Here is a 16,189-nt window from a genome sequence, read left to right as displayed (position 1 = left end):
AACTCCCTGGAAAAGACCCTGATGTTGGGAAAGATTGAGGGCACAAGGAGAAGGGGACGACAGAGGACGAGATGGTTGGACAGTGTTCTCGAAGCTACCGGCATGAGTCTGACCAAACTGCGGGAGGCAGTGGAAGACAGGAGTGCCTGGTGTGCTTTGGTCCATGGGGTCACGAAGAGTTGGACACGACTAAACGACTAAACAACAACAACTCTAGCGCCAGTGCTGGCCAAAGATATTTTGCTGCTTCGGTCAAAGGACAAGATTTGCCTCCATCACCCGATTCCATGAACATAAACTGACTGGACTGCCAGTTGATTCAACAATGGATAACATCTTCCAGTGTACCTGAAGGCAGCAGGTGAGTTTAGGGGTGTGCGTGTGGGTGTGGGGCACACATAGCTATGATCTCCAACAGAGGAAAACAGCCAGGGGGTTCAAGAGGAAAAGTCTGCCAGAGGTTGGGCTACAACCCTTTCAGCTATAACCAGCATGGCCTATAGTCAGGGATCATGGGAGACAATCCAAAACACGAAGGCACCAAGCTAGGAGAATGCTGCTGTGAATGATGTTCATGCACAGCAGATGTAATAGGATTTCAGCAACTGCGGCGAGGATTCCATTCTGTGAGGATGGTACAAACACTTGTTTACTTAATTTGTGAGCTTAGGGTTTGGTTCACAAAGATATGTTCTACCAAAAAAGGGCTAGAGGGTAGAATATTTTTTTCAGAACATCATCTGTTAAGATATTAGATTATACTGTGGAATGACAGAAATCTTTTCTGCCATTTTGAAATTCTTCTCGGGGGGTAGGAATAATACTAATACTGTGGTACCCCAGGTTACAGATGCTTCAGGTTACAGACTCCGCTAACCCAGAAATAGTACCTCAGGTTAAGAACTTTGCTTCAGGATGAGAACACAAATCATGTGGTGGCGCGGTGGCAGCAGGAGGCCCCATTAGCTAAAGTGGTACCTCAGGTTAAGAACAGTTTCAGCTTAAGAACGGACCTCCAGAACGAATTAAGTTCTCAACCTGAGGTACCACTGTAATAAAATGGCTGAGAAGACTCTGTGCCCTCTTACTGACACCACTGAGATTACCTCCAGTTACTTCTCAATTGGTGAATTGTATTGGATAGTTGCAAAAAAATGTGTAAGTGACTTACAGCACAAAGTCGTAGCTAAGCCTTGGAAGGTCTATTTCAAAATATAATTTTAAAGCACTGGGAGCTTCTTCGGAGAACATGCTTTGTGGTAATTTCAAACAATGAAGCAGTTCTGACTGCAATAAAACTAATAGTAGGGAAGATGTGATACGCATCATTTTTTTCTTTCACGGCACAGCATTTATTTAATTCTGGTAATGATGTTCCTTCTATTCTTCCTCCCTCTTATGCAAAAAGTCAAACTTGAGACCCGACACTTCAGACGTCTCATGACTAATGAGCAGAATAGCAGACTCTACCGAAGCAACTCTAAATACGCACTTCATGTGTCTTTCCTCCTCACCCAAAGAATATATTATCCATATCTAAAAGACATCATGAGGAAGAGAAGCTCGTGATGGCCAACATGAAAACACCCTCTACTCAGGATGGGGAGTGAGGGATGAAACAGTTTTCTCTGTTCATTGTTTGTTCAGCATTGTCATGCTCACTATCTGTCACTCAGCCATGTGCCCTATATTGCGGCATTGCCTTCCATTGCAAAGTATGACTCTGATACTACAAATAATACTACAAATGCTGCACGAAGAAGCCCATCTGGGACAGACTTGTGCTTAACCCTCTAGCCCAGTGGAGGGCAACATTGTTGTCCGACTCTTCGTGACCCCATGGACCAGAGCACGCCAGGCACTCCTGTCTTCCACTGCCTCCCGCAGTTTGGTCAGACTCATGTTTGTAGCTTCGAGAACACTGTCCAACCATCTCGTCCTCTGTCATCCCCTTCTTCTTGTGCCCTCAATCCTTCCCAACATCAGGGTCTTTTCCAGGGAGTCCTCTCTTCTCATGAGGTAGCCAAAGTATTGGAGCCTCAGCTTCAGGATCTGTCCTTCCAGTGAGCACTCAGGGCTGATTTCCTTCAGAATGGATAGGTTTGATCTTCTTGCAGTCCATGGGACTCTCAAGAGTCTCCTCCAGCACCATAATTCCAAAGCACCAATTCTTCAGCGATCAGCCTTCTTTATGGTCCAGCTCTCACTTCCATACCAACATGGTGACCCCCAAATGTAAAAGCCACCCAAACATCTTGGGCCAGAACAGGCTATGTGAAAGATCTCACCCCTATAAGTAGAATGTATTCTGCACCATAAGCAGGTCTTAGCCATATAGGACATCTGCTGATGCACAGAAAACTGATAGGAACAGACGGAATTATCCATGCAAACTTGTTTTTAAGAAAGAGGGAGAAACTGGCAGTAATCAACTTAGAAGCGGAAGATTGCTAACACACCAGATTACTATCAATTTTCAAGCAGAGGCTTCATATTTGTTTTACACAGTGGTGCACGTAAGGAAGATTTATTGCCATTTGACAAAAGGGTTGTTTTAGACCCTTGAGACTCTTGTTTTGCTCCACAGTTCCACAAAAGACAAATTGAAGACCTTTTCGATAAATCAGGAACCTTAAGAAATGAGTTCTAAAAATATAACTTTCAGGAGGGCATGCAAACAAAATTACATTGTGTACTGCTACTTGATAGAAAAAGAATCAGAAACTTAAGAAACAGAACTGTGTTGCTTTATTACAGCTTAAATGGTGGAATTTTGCAGTCTTTCCCAGCAGTCCTATTTCAATGGGCCTGTAATAGGACAGAAAGCAAAACTCAACAGATTTATCCTCATCCCTGTATTTCTCACCGCTGTGTTTCCAAGCCTTTTCTCCTTGAGGAAACAAGGATTTGATTTCTAAAATGTGACAAGAGTGGATGTCCTTGCACCTCATTTGAATCTTTGTGACATTAGACTTGGAACTCATCAGTACTGTCAACCATTTTGATCATGCTTAAGCCACTAGAGCCTAGAAAATTACTGAATCACATATCTGGCAGTTATCTGAAGGATTCAAAGCAGGAGCTTTGAAGCCCCAGGATATCCTGGAGGGCCCCAAACTTTACTGTCCACACAGAAGATTCTATTCCCATCGTATGGTGGATTCACATGTAATGGGTAGATGGGTATTGAGGAAAGTCAGGAAGAGGCCCACTCTTCAGGTTCTTGTGATCAAGGTATGGCCTGATAGGAAAGTCGTCTCCTCCTCCTCCTCCTCCTCCTCCTCCTCCTCCTCCTCCTTCTTCTTCTTCTTCTTCCCCTTCTCCTCCTCCTCCTTGGAACCCTTGTTGACTTCATTGAAAAATATCATTTCTCCATCTTATATGGTCTTCAGACACATGATCCTCCTCCTCTTGTTTTCTGCATAGTTTGAAGAGATGGTAGACTATATTTCTGTTTGGACATTATCCTTACCCGGCCTGCCCCAATCATTTAAGTGTTGGGGGTGGGGACACCTGCCCTGTGCATGTTGGCTTCCCGTCATGATGTGGAATGCTGATTGTGCATGGTTCTGAATCGCAGGACATATCTTATGCACAGAGAACAGAAAGCCCTCTTTTCAGGCCCACCCAATGCATGGCCCATTGGGGGAATCCAGTGCCTACGGCTCTGCTCTATTTCTCCACATAAGATTATATGAAGGATAATGCCCCAACAGGACTTTAGGGCCACTCCTAAACTGCCTCTGAGTACTCAAATTATTTGCTTGCTGCTATACCACCTCACACATTTCATTGGGAGGGAATTGCAGTTGAAAATAAATTTGTACGCTTGAAGCTCTACAGATACGAATAATAATAATTTGACAGATGTTCAGATCATAATGATTTTACTGTTGCCCAAACATCTCCCAGTGCAATTTTCTTTTGGTCAGAATTATTCCGTCATGTCTTTGAACCTGAAGTAATGCATGATTTCTCGCAACCATTTCCACTGTAGGGTTTTTTCTTTAAAAAACAAACAAACCTGTACCAAGGCATGCAGGGTATTATTTTAGATTCATAACTAAGCCAAACCATTCTGGACTTTGCTTTGGGCATAGCCTAATCTATCTCACTGCTAGGAGAGTGGAGTTGCTGCCAATGCAATGTTGGGCCAGCGGTGGAGATGGTTGGGTTGGAGTGCCTGGCCTTTGCCAAGGGAGAGCTTGTTTGTGTGTGGACCTCCCTTGTGTGTGCAGAACCCTTCTCCCCACTGTTGGAAGGGATCAGTGTTGGAGCAATAGAATTCAGAAAAGACACAATATTCATACATGCCAAAGGGGGCGGTGGGGGGAGAGCAGGTTCTCTCCATGTTTACCTATGTTGGCTGCTCCATCCTGGCACTCCTCCAGTGGCATTGGGTGCTTGTGTTTGTAGTCCCAATGAAAATAGGGACATCCTATCTGTACCCTCCAACATCTCTTTGATGAAAAATAGAGGTGGATAGTGCTATTTTTCTAGAAAAAGAGGTACCAGAACTTACTATGAACACCTCCCTCATTTTCTTAGAATGGCAATGGTGCCCACCTGAGAGGTGCCAGAAGTGAGTTCTGGTGAGTTCTAGCTGGGGGGGGGGAGCCTCGGGGATGTCCTATTCCATACCCTTCAACATTTCTCCAATGAAAATAGGGGTGTCCTAATGTAAAGCAGGGCATTCCAGGATCAAACCAGAAACCAGGATGGCTTATGTAAATCTGGGACTGTCCCTGGAAAATAGGGGAACTTGGAGAGTCTGCATTAGGGAGGTAGACACAGAAGTGTTGGCCATGAGCTCAAGATCCCACGTGTGTTGTGAAGCCAGGCTGTTATGTGTGAAGTGCCCCTTTCATGTGCAAAGTTCTCTTTCTCCTCGAAACAAAATAAAAAAATTCCTCCCAGTAGCACCTTAGAGACCAACTAAGTTTGTTCTGGGTATGAGCTTTTGTGTGCATGCACACTTCTTCAGATAACGTGCATGCACACGAAAGCTCATACCAACAACAAATGTAGTTGGTCTCTAAGGTGCTACTGGACGGATTTATTTTTTTATTTCGTTTCGACTATGGCAGACCAACACAGCTACCTACCTTTTTCTCCTGTTTCCCATCACCCTTTGTGAACTGCAATTGTGGACAACATGAGGCCAGGGCAAAAGAGCCCTAAGCCGAATACCCTGTTATATGGCTTCTGGTCCTCATTTGTGGGGTTGATAGATCTGTGGTGCTCTGCTGCAATTGGGTGGGTGCTAGGCAATTGGGTGGGTACCATATGCTATGCCTTACCATCACAATGTGGGCATCACAGAAGGTGGGGGCAGCTATTTTTTTGTAATTAAAAAAATTAAGACAATTTAAGGCAGCTGGGAGGCAGGGCTCTTTCACCAAGCCTAGGACTGGTGCAATAGTCCACCAGTGTAGATGGGTGTGCATTGAAGGGGTATAGGATTTGGCATGGCTATACACTTACCTAGCCACGCCAATATTGCCTAAATAATGACAGCACATCTCAAGGTCCAGCAGCATAGCAGACTATCTGTTGGATGCAAGAGACCTCCAGCCAAGATCTTCTCCATAGGGTTGCACCCGAATGGCACATTTATTTTGCAAATTACTCCTTCAAGATTGTCAATAAACAAAAAAGAACTGGATTTAGTCTTGTTATTTTAGAAGAACATTAGCCTGCAATGAAGCTTCCCATGGAGCACACAGGTACAATCACAGCTGTATGCCCTTTCAAAACATCCTCAATAAGAATATTCTTAAGATAAAAAGAAGGTCACATAAACCAGTTTAAAGGCATTGCACTTTAAGACTCTGAAACAACATTCCCCGGGGTGCAACCAAAATCCAGTTATTTCTGAAGGCAAATGATAGATTGTTCTTTGCTGAACACTATCCAGAGTAGTAATAGCAATTAGGTTGTGTGTGTGTGTGTGTGTGTGTGTGTGTTTTTATGGCAGATTCAAATGTGAGAAAAATATTAATCTGACCATGAGTCATTAAAAGAAGATTCAGTGGGATGGGAATAGCATCTCCCTTCCACATTTTTTTAAAAAAGAAGCAGGCAGCTAAAGCTTTGCATTTGCTATTCCTTCTTTGTGAGCCATAAGCACCTCTGTGTCTCTTTTGGGATGTTATATATAACAAGTGTGCTATTTTATATTCCTTTTCATTTTCCCTGGGTAGTGAGGCTGCAGTTGCTTGAAACACATCAGCTTCATTGAATATGAATAAATTGACCCTGCATATATCAGAGGGTCTTTTTGTGTGCGTGTTTCTCCTATGCTTCCTAAGTGCAGACATATTTGGCATTTTGGTGACTGGAAGAAACAAAGTTCCATCTCTCCGTGTTCTTTCATGGTCTTGAAGGAACGCTGGGTGGAATGCCTTGAGGCAGTGAGATGTTGTGCAATTTCATCCATAAATTTCCCCATTTACTTCAACCAAAAATATTACTTGTTTTGGCTACCATCTTTTACCAGGTTTTTGTAGAATGACACCTGGTGATTGTCAGGTGGGAGCTATCTTCCAATAAGGGGAAGATAGAGGTAAAGAAAAGGATTGTGGGGTATCATTCTGGCTTCTGGAGGAACAGCTAGGAATCTGGAATACAGAAATGTGACTGATTGTTTGGAATGATTATGTGTTCATGATGGTTTTAGGGTGGCTATATGTGAACCCAGTTTCAATATAACTGATAAAGCTTTGGGATGGACTTACTGCTTCATTTCAAATTGATGCATGTTCTTGGAAGTGGGAATGCAATGGAACATTCTGGAAGAAGGTTTATCTGGCAGGCTTGAACCTAGAACCGGTTCCTCGGCACTGTAATATTTTGTTGCAGGTCCCATTTTTTCCCCCTGAATGAATTTTCAGTCCTCATATTCTGGCAAAAACTGAGAAATAGAAACATTCTGGTCATGAAGATTGGTGGTTCATTTCCATAACACAAATCATACTGGCATAACATGTGAAGCACCGAACACTCAAAAGTGCTATATAAATGCAAAGTTTTGCTATTTAAGTGAAAATGAAAGTACTGATATTAGAATTAACAATAGAAGCATTCTCTTTTGCGTTTTGTATCTCCATAATTCAAGAAAGGGAATGATCATTTGAGGCCTAATGTTTCAGATAAATAACATCTGCATATGGTAATCATGATAGCCTGCAGTGGTAACAGCTTGACTATACTGTATTGCTTAATGTCCCGAATTAGGTAATTCATCAAGTTCCTTGCACTGAACAATTAGAATGAGATGTTATATTCAAAGGGGGCTTGCCCTGAGTAAGTGTGTACTGGATTGCAGACTTAAGTAACTTTCAACCCATTACCCATAGCTGTCAACTTACAGATTTGAAAATAAGGGACCAGCAGCCTCGAAAATAAGGGATCAGCAGCCAAAATAAGGGATTTTCTGAACACAGCTATGTTCAGCTTCTGAGCCCCTCCGAGCCAAAGGCAGAAAGCCCAGCCAGCAGCCAAACGAAGCCTCAAGCGGTGGTTCCCACAGTGCAGCAACCTGGCAAAGGGGATGCAGCAAGGAAAACTACCGTCACCTCTCCACTGGGAAGCGCTGAGCAAAGGCAAGTCCCCAGGCAACGCGGCCGGGCACAAGGCATGCAAGCTCCAACCCCGAGTCGTTCTTAGACTCCTTATTGGGTGAGCAACGCAGCCAAGCAACACAGTTGGAGCCTTCCTCCTCCCTGGCCGGCAGGCAGGGAGGGAAAGGAGCTGCTTCCTTTGAAACCCGGGAAATTTAAGGGACATCATCAATAAAGGACAGCAGCGGGACACAGCGCTGGGATAAGGGACTTTCCCGCCAAATAAGGGACAGTTGACAGCTATGCCATTACCTCTTTACCTTGAATATCATATCTGCCCATTTAATTGGCAAACAACAGCAACAGCAACACCCACAAGCTACCCTTAACTATCTGGATTCCCTGCACAAATTGAGTTAACAAGTTATGGCTATAGTGGAGGGAAACAGCTAAAGCAATAGGGCTGGCTCCAGATTTCACAGTCCCTCAGCAAAGCACCACATTGCTACTACTCAGTAGGTATCTTCTTACCAGTTTTACCCACCAATTCGAAACAATCAGCCATGGGCCTCCACTGATATTATAGTCTGGTTTATTATTATAATGATCAATACATTGCCTCACAAAGCACTTGAAACTTCTTCCAATATATCTTTGCCTGACATTGTGCTGCTTTCTGCTTATAACATATTGATTTTTCTCCTCGCTTATATCTGCCCATGGGGAAAGGGAGAATTAAAAAGAAATAAATGCATAACAGCTTAAAAGCCTATTTGCTTATTTACTTAATGGATGTGAAAATTTACTTAATTTCCATAGTGGTCTTTTGAACAGAAATGTATAATTGACTAAAAAATAAAAATAAAGCCTAAGGACAACCCAAAACCATTTGAAAAACTTTATATCCTTGCAGGTACATCCAATATCCACGAACTACCATCTCAACAAGCCTGAACCTATGTTTCAGTTTGCCTTTAATCCTACACTCAATGAAGGTGAACCCTGCAAGGCACTTACGCTTCTCTCCAGACTCTATATTGACAAAAACATTGCTTCCTTTACTGGTGTTTATGGCTCCACTAGTATATGTGTAATGATTTTGGGTCCAATAATAAATATTACAGAAGGAAGACTGGCATAAAGCACAACTTTTAATCTGCAAAGTTAACAGCTTTGCATTTCAGACTCAGGATCTTTCTCTGCTCGCACAACTCTGTAAATTCACAGGATTATTCAGGGGAAGCATGTTCCGTGGATATAACCTATAGATACACAGCCAAACATTGCACAAGCGTTCACAGTTTTTGGCTCTCTTTTGTTCTGTGCATTTCCCTACAGGATCTTTCCTTGAGGGAGGCAGCAGCCACACACACACACACACACACACACACAAACTAGACATACACATCACATATTATTGTCATGCAGATGTAAGAAAGTACAGTGGTACCTCGCGTTAAGTACTTAATTCGTTCCGGAGGTCCGTTCTTAACCTGAAACTGTTCTTAACCTGAAACACCACTTTAGCTAATGGGGTCTCCTGCTGCCACTGCGCCACCGGAGCACGATTTCTGTTCTCATCCTGAAGCAAAGTTCTTAACCCGAGGTAATATTTCTGGGTTAGCGGAGTCTGTAACCTGAAGCGTTTGTAACCTGAAGCGTATGTAACCCGAGGTACCACTGTAATAGGATATTATTCTCTACGAATTATCTGCATACCTATCTTTGTCATCATGAGGAACAAGAAAACAGAGGCTTAATCCCAGGTCTCAGAAACCAGTGGGGGGGGGGGGAAACAGACCTTGGAACCTACCACCCACAATTTAAAATGCTCCCAAATCAAGTAGGAGCAATGTGGAAGTAACCCTGGTCCTATAGCAAACCAAGAAAGGCAACTTGCTGTTCTGCTTACTTTAGGCCAGGGGTCAGCAACCTAAGGCCCATGGGCCAGAAGCAGCCCACGGAGGTTGTTTTATTGGCCCATGAGCCGTCCCCGAACCAAGTTGCCTGCTCACGCGCTGCACTAAACCAGCGCGGCACAGTGTGGTGCGGGGACTCGCTTCCGTGGCGCCAGAAATTGCATCTGCGCAAACTCAGATGACGGAAATCACAGGCGATCGCGTGATCCGGCCCACAGAGGGATCTCTGCGGAACCGATCTGGCCCAGGCAAGATAAACCTTACTGACCCCTGCTTAAGCCTAAGCAAAGGAAGATGGGGAAGTAGGTACTCATTCAAAAATGGTGCTTACTTCTCCCTCAAAAACTCCTCAGTCCTTAGAGGAGGGCCCCTCAGTGTGCAAGGTTTTATGGCACACTTCCAACAGCTCATTGCAGCGCTCACAGAAAAATGGGACAAGCCTTTCAAACCCTTGAAATAACCACAACAAAATGCTTATTTAATCTCCACAGTCGATGACATAGCTAAAACTGCCGTGAATCCAGGACTAAGACTTATTGCTAAAATATGAGCACTTACTGCTGGGGAAGAGTCACAGTTTGGCGGGAGAGACTCCACTGATGAAAAATTGGCTAGAATAGTTTTTAATCACTAAACCTGATACAGATATTGAACAACTAGATTGCATTGCTTAATGTAGGCTATAATTTTTTGGCTGCCTTTTATAGTTGATAGGCTTACAATTTTCATTCCTCAATATATTGATCAAGATCAGTCCAGCCTTCTGCTAGGTAGAACTAGTGCTTTAAAAAAAATATGTTTAGGAGTACTCTCATTTTCCTATTCATATTGAAATACTGCCCCTCAATGAGGCCAAACTTAGATTCACAAAATGTTTAGGGGTATGCGTACCCCTGTGTACCCCCGGGGGGGGGGAATGCTGGGTAGAACTATTGCAGCTCCGGTTAGATTACATTTATTTTAAATGTAATCCACCACCACAAGGAAAATGGAGTATCCCTTGGTATCAGGGCTTTTTTTTTTTTTTAAGCCGGAACTTGCCAGAACTCAGTTCTGTCAGGTAGGCGCCATTGCCATTATAAGAGAACAAGAGAAGTGTTCATGGTGAGTTCCGGCCCCTCTTTCTCTAGAAAAATAGCTCTGCTTGGAATTTTAAGGCCTTTGTATGGAATGGAGATTTCTTTTGCAGATTACTAACCTAAATCTAGGCACCAAACTGACCCATGCGATCCAACCTACATATCAACCCTCCACATCATTAATCAGAATTAATGGCTATGGCTCTAATCCTATCATCATATCCAGAGGGAGAAACAGGGATGTACCCTACTCCCCATATTATTTGTTTTGGTCTTAGAGCTGCTTTCCATGGTGATAACATGAAAGAGTTTGCGATAAATGGAAAATAACACCTAATAAATCTCTTCTTCACAGACAACATGGCCGCCATGCCATCAGACCTTTTAACCGACACCTCCCATCTGCAACATGAATTTGAGAAAAATTAAAATGTTGCAGGCCTTGAAATAAAAAAACTCCAAATGCAGTATAATGATGTTTAATCTCAACCCTAAATTTCAAAGTGTAAGTAAAAATGATCTAAGTTTCCTATCAGATGCCAAGCACTTCTGTTATTTAGGAGTTAATGTAGCAAAGAACGTAAACAAACCATTCCAGGCTTGCCTTTGATATACATTTTTTAAAAAATAAAAATCTGACATAATGGAATAGATTTAACTTCTCATTACTTGGGGAAATGGTGGCTATGAAAATGTTAAGTCAGGCGTGCCTGCTCTTTTATCATTATTCTACATTTTGCCAACCCCAATCCATCTAAAATATTACCACCCTCAGAAAAATTAATCAAGGGAGGTTTTCAGGGGCTGAGCTCAGTTAAGAAATAGGCACTGAGGTTTTACCCACAGCGCCACCCGCGTCCCTACTGTCCCCATAGAACTAAAGAGGACAGTAGGGACGCGGGTGGCGCTGTGGGTAAAACCTCAGTGCCTAGGGCTTGCCAATCGCATGGTCGGCGGTTCGAATCCCCGTGGCGGGGTGAGCTCCTGTCTTTCGGTCCCAGCTCCTGCCCACCTAGCAGTTCGAAAGCACCCTTAAGTGCAAGTAGATAAATAGGTACCGCTTTATAGCGGGAAGGTAAACGGCGTTTCCATGTGCTGCGCTGGTGCCGGCTCGCCAGAGCAGCTTCGTCATTCTGGCCACGTGACCCGGAAGTGTCTCCGGACAGCGCTGGCCCCCGGCCTCTTAAGTGAGATGGGCGCACAACCCTAGAGTCAGACATGACTGGCCCGTACGGGCAGGGGTACCTTTACCTTTTTAAAGGGGACAGTGGTTGGGGTACCCCAACTATCTGGGTACATTGTTGTGACAGACCAGCTGTGCAAAATGCTCCTGATATTTAAACAGGATAGCACAAAAAACTGGGTCAGTATTGAAAAGGAGTCATGGAATGGAGTGCTTTGTTCCTTGAGAAGAGCCTAAAAAATATGGATTGGGTGTATAGTGAATTCCGGGGGGGGGGGGCTTTCTATCCCACCCTTCTTCCCAAAGGAACCTTCAGACTTTTTCACCCATTTTTTTTTAAAGTAAAAGCAGGTCAGTAGGCTTCTTGAATTGCTCAGCTAAGGGACTCTGTGACTTTTACATTCATGGATTGTAATGAAGCTGCATGTTATAGTGAGTGTGAGCCATAACTGGTTGGATATTAAGCACATTATGATAACGAAGGACCACATACTACAGCAAGCAAAAGGGGGTCTTTTGTTGTTGTTGAGAACCGCCCTGAGATCTCCAGTTTAGGGTAGTATACAGATTTAATAAATAATAATAACTGCTTTTCAGCGTTTGTTTTTAACATTTTATGCAAATACCAGTGGACAGATAGCTCAACTGAACAAAATATTAGCTGGACTGGAATTAGGTGACCCGAAAGGTCTATAAGCCTGCTGGAAAAAACTATTTACAAGAGGAAACTCTGGTCCGCAATGTCAGTTGATCCAGTCTCAGCCCGATTAAGGAATCAATGTTACAAATTGTGTTTAGGTGGTAGAAGAAGAAGAAGGAAGAGTTTGGATTTGATATCCCACCTTTCACTCCCCTTCAGGAGTCTCAAAGCGGCTAACATTCTCCTTTCCCTTCCTCCCCCACAACAAACACTCTGTGAGGTGAGTGGGGCTGAGAGACTTCAAAGAAGTGTGACTGGCCCAAGGTCACCCAGCAGCTGCACGTGGAGGAGTGGAGACGCGAACCCGGTTCCCCAGATTACGAGACTACTGCTCTTAACCACTACACCACACTGGCTCTCTTGCATGTACAGTGGTACCTCGCAAGACGAATGCCTCGGAAGACGAAAAACTCGCAAGACGAAAGAGTTTTTCGTTTTTTGAGTTGCTTTGCAAGACGGATTTCCCTATGGGCTTGCTTCGCAAGACAAAAAACGAAAAAAATGAAAACGTCTTGCAAGTTTGTTTCCTTTTTCTTAAAACTGTTAATACCCAGGGTGACTTCGAGGAGCAACTCATAGCACGCGGTGTGGTAGCCTTTTTTGAGGTTTTTGAAGACTTTGGTGATTTTGAAGACTTTGGGAAACCGTGCTTCGCAAGACGAAAAAAATCGCAAGACGAAAAAACTCGCAGAACGAATTAATTTCGTCTTGCGAGGCACCACTGTAAAGCTATTGTACACCAACAAACAAAAAACCTCTCCCCTCTCTGCTGGAGATACAAAAAAGCAAAAAGCACCTACTTCCATCTCTAGTGGGACTGCACAATTTTGGGAGGTTGCATTTGTTGTAATTAAACAGATTGCAAAACGAAATTTAGTACCAGTTGCCAAGTTATCCTTTTTGGGTATATGGGATGAACCAAACAAGGACGAGCCACAACCTAACAAAACACTTGCTCAACAACTGCAGTAATTATCATTACAAGATTTTGGAAACACATAGAGAGGGTAACAAAAGAAGGATGGTAGATAAAATATGGTCCATTGAAAAGCAAAACAAAAAACCAACCTGACTAAAAAACTATGTTTACACAGAGACCAAATGAAGAAATATATATATGTATAAATATTTAGACATGGCAATACTTGGTTTTTCTACATAAATATCAAAAGCAACACACATTCAGCTCTTCATTTTCTTAGCAATGTGTGAACTGTTAAAATATAACCCCAAACTGCCCCCCAGTTCCCTATAGAAATAAAACAGGAATGAGTAATAAATAATTACTACCTCTCTGGCGGTACGCTATTTTCAGGTATCATTAATATGATCCTTTCAGATTATTATTGTTTATACTCAGAATTTGTTTTTCATTTGTTTCAAATGTGAAGTGAAAAATAACTGTGTATTTTGTTGTATTTCCTTTAATAAAAAAGCTATCTGTATAGGAGTGTGTGAATGAGAGGGCACCATAATTAAGGATCAGCAACACACAGCATCCTATAGCAACATGCGCCTAGACCAGAGTGATTCAACATGCTGCCTGAGGGCCGCGTGTGGCCCTTGGCAACATTTGATGCACACATACACACCCACGCTCACACTGCCTTTCCAAAGTCAGGTAAGTGAGGTGCTGGGCTTTGGGGGAGGAGGTGTGAGGGTCAAAAGTAGTATGCAACCCACAGGACTTTTCACACTTGGTATGAAAAGTTGGGCCGCCCTGTGAACCTGGACTGAGGCTGTTGTTGTTGTTGTTTAGTCATTTACTCATGTCCGACTCTTCATGACTCCATGCCTCCCACAGGTTGGTCAAACTCATGCTGGTAGCTTCGAGAACACTGTCCAGCCATCTCGTCCTCTGTCGTCCCCTTCTCCTTGTGTCCTCAATCTTTCCCAAAATCAGGGTCTTTTCCAGGGAGTCTTCGCTTCTCATGAGGTGGCCAAAGTATTGGAGCCTCAGCTTCAGGATCTGCCCTTCCAGTGAGCACTTGGGGCTGATTTCCTTAAGAATGGATAGGTTTGATCTTCTTGCAGTCCATGGGACTCTCAAGAGTCTCCTCCAGCACCCTAATTCAAAGGCATCAATTATTTGGTGATCAGCCTTCTTGTTATACACATGTGTACTGTAGAATGGGCATCAAGTAAGGAAAGAGTGTGTGGCAGTTGAAAAGATGCCTTGAGGTGCTGCCAGACTATCACTATTTTGCAGGAGAAATTCAAGTGCATACAGGAGTTTTAGGTTTCTGCAATAAGTGGATTAATGGGCTCTGTTGCCCAAGTGCAACAAATGCACTTTAAAAAAAACGATAAAGACTATTTGTGGTTTAGAAATGAATCAAAAAGTGTGGGAAATGATTAATGGGAAAATACAGTGCATTTTTTCCTTTAAAAATGTTTAGGGGTATTCTTATTCTGACTGAGACTCGGGAAACACTGTGACAGGAAATGAGGCCGCCATCGGGGGTAGCAACGGAACTGACGATTCACCATGCTATTCAATGGAACTAGCGATTCACCCTGCTAAGAAGAAACGTGTTGTGTTGGGGTGTTTTGTTTTGTTTTGTTTTTTAAATTAGTTTCTTCTCCTATTAGATTCACAAAATGTTTAGGGGTATGAGTACTCCTTCATTTCTCCAGAAAAAAAGCACTGGGAAAATATATAGACACCCTGCAAGCAATTCACGATGAATATTCATTGCCATGTAACCTCCCCACAGGCAAAACTTAATAAATGGTCAATAAAGACCAGATATATCTCCACACAAGTTTTCTGCAAGCAAATCAGGATTGTAGCTCAACAATCAGGTTGTCTGGATGAGCCCCACCAAGTGCTCCCACCCTGAAAAGGTCTTTTCATTGGTGGCTTTTTGATTTTGGAATGTCCTTTCCAGAGAGGCTCATCTGATGCCCCCTTTAATATCTTTCTGCACCAGGAGAACACCTTTTCATTTCCCCAGGCCTCCTAAATGAAGTTACAGATTTATACTGGTTTAGCTCTGTCAGTTGTATTCCTCTGCCCTCAGTTTTAAACCAGTTTGTTGGTGCAAACTTCCTGCTTTAATGCAACTTGTGATTTTATATTTTCCTTTATTGTTATTGTGTTTTAATCCCTGTAAACCACTGAAAGCCAGAGAACTTTGATGATAGGGAAACCTAAACAGAGAGAAAGAGAGAGAAATTCTTTCTGAAAAATGCTAATCATGGATAGCAGGAGAAGTAGCAATTGTCTTAATAACAAGGGGATGCATTCCTATAGTATATTGTAATAATGGGCTTAACTAGAAATGGCAAATCACTGAGTTTACTCAATAGCGCACTGAATATTATATCTATTTTTATGTGTAATGCAGTAAAGTAGCCAAATGTAGTTGTTGGAAGCCAGCACAATTAGCAGGAATTGAAGATCTACAAGCCAGATAGCCATGCCCAGAATGCTGATTTGTGGAAACCTGAATCCAATTACAGTCAAATTGTTGTGTTATACTAAAAAGGATAAGGATGGCAGATAGGCAATTATTTCAGCACAAGAAATTCCATAGCTACATAATGTGGTTTGCTAAATTTAACCTAGCAGTGCAGCTGCAGGAAAAATTGCCATGAAAGAAATCCATTGGTATTTTTTCCAGAAAGCTAGGCATCCTGTTGCCAGTATGGGAATATCAAAGCCACTGCAACTTTCGTAGAAAAAGAGGTGCTGGAACCACACCATGAATGCTTCCGCTGTTCTCTTATACAGTGGTACCTTA

The sequence above is a fragment of the Podarcis pityusensis genome (genome assembly GCF_964106645.2).
Source record: "Podarcis pityusensis genome assembly, chromosome: 10".
In the NCBI taxonomy this organism is placed as follows: domain Eukaryota; kingdom Metazoa; phylum Chordata; class Lepidosauria; order Squamata; family Lacertidae; genus Podarcis; species Podarcis pityusensis.
The sequence above is the reverse complement of the archived record's forward strand: the minus strand, read 5'-3'. Positions refer to the sequence as shown.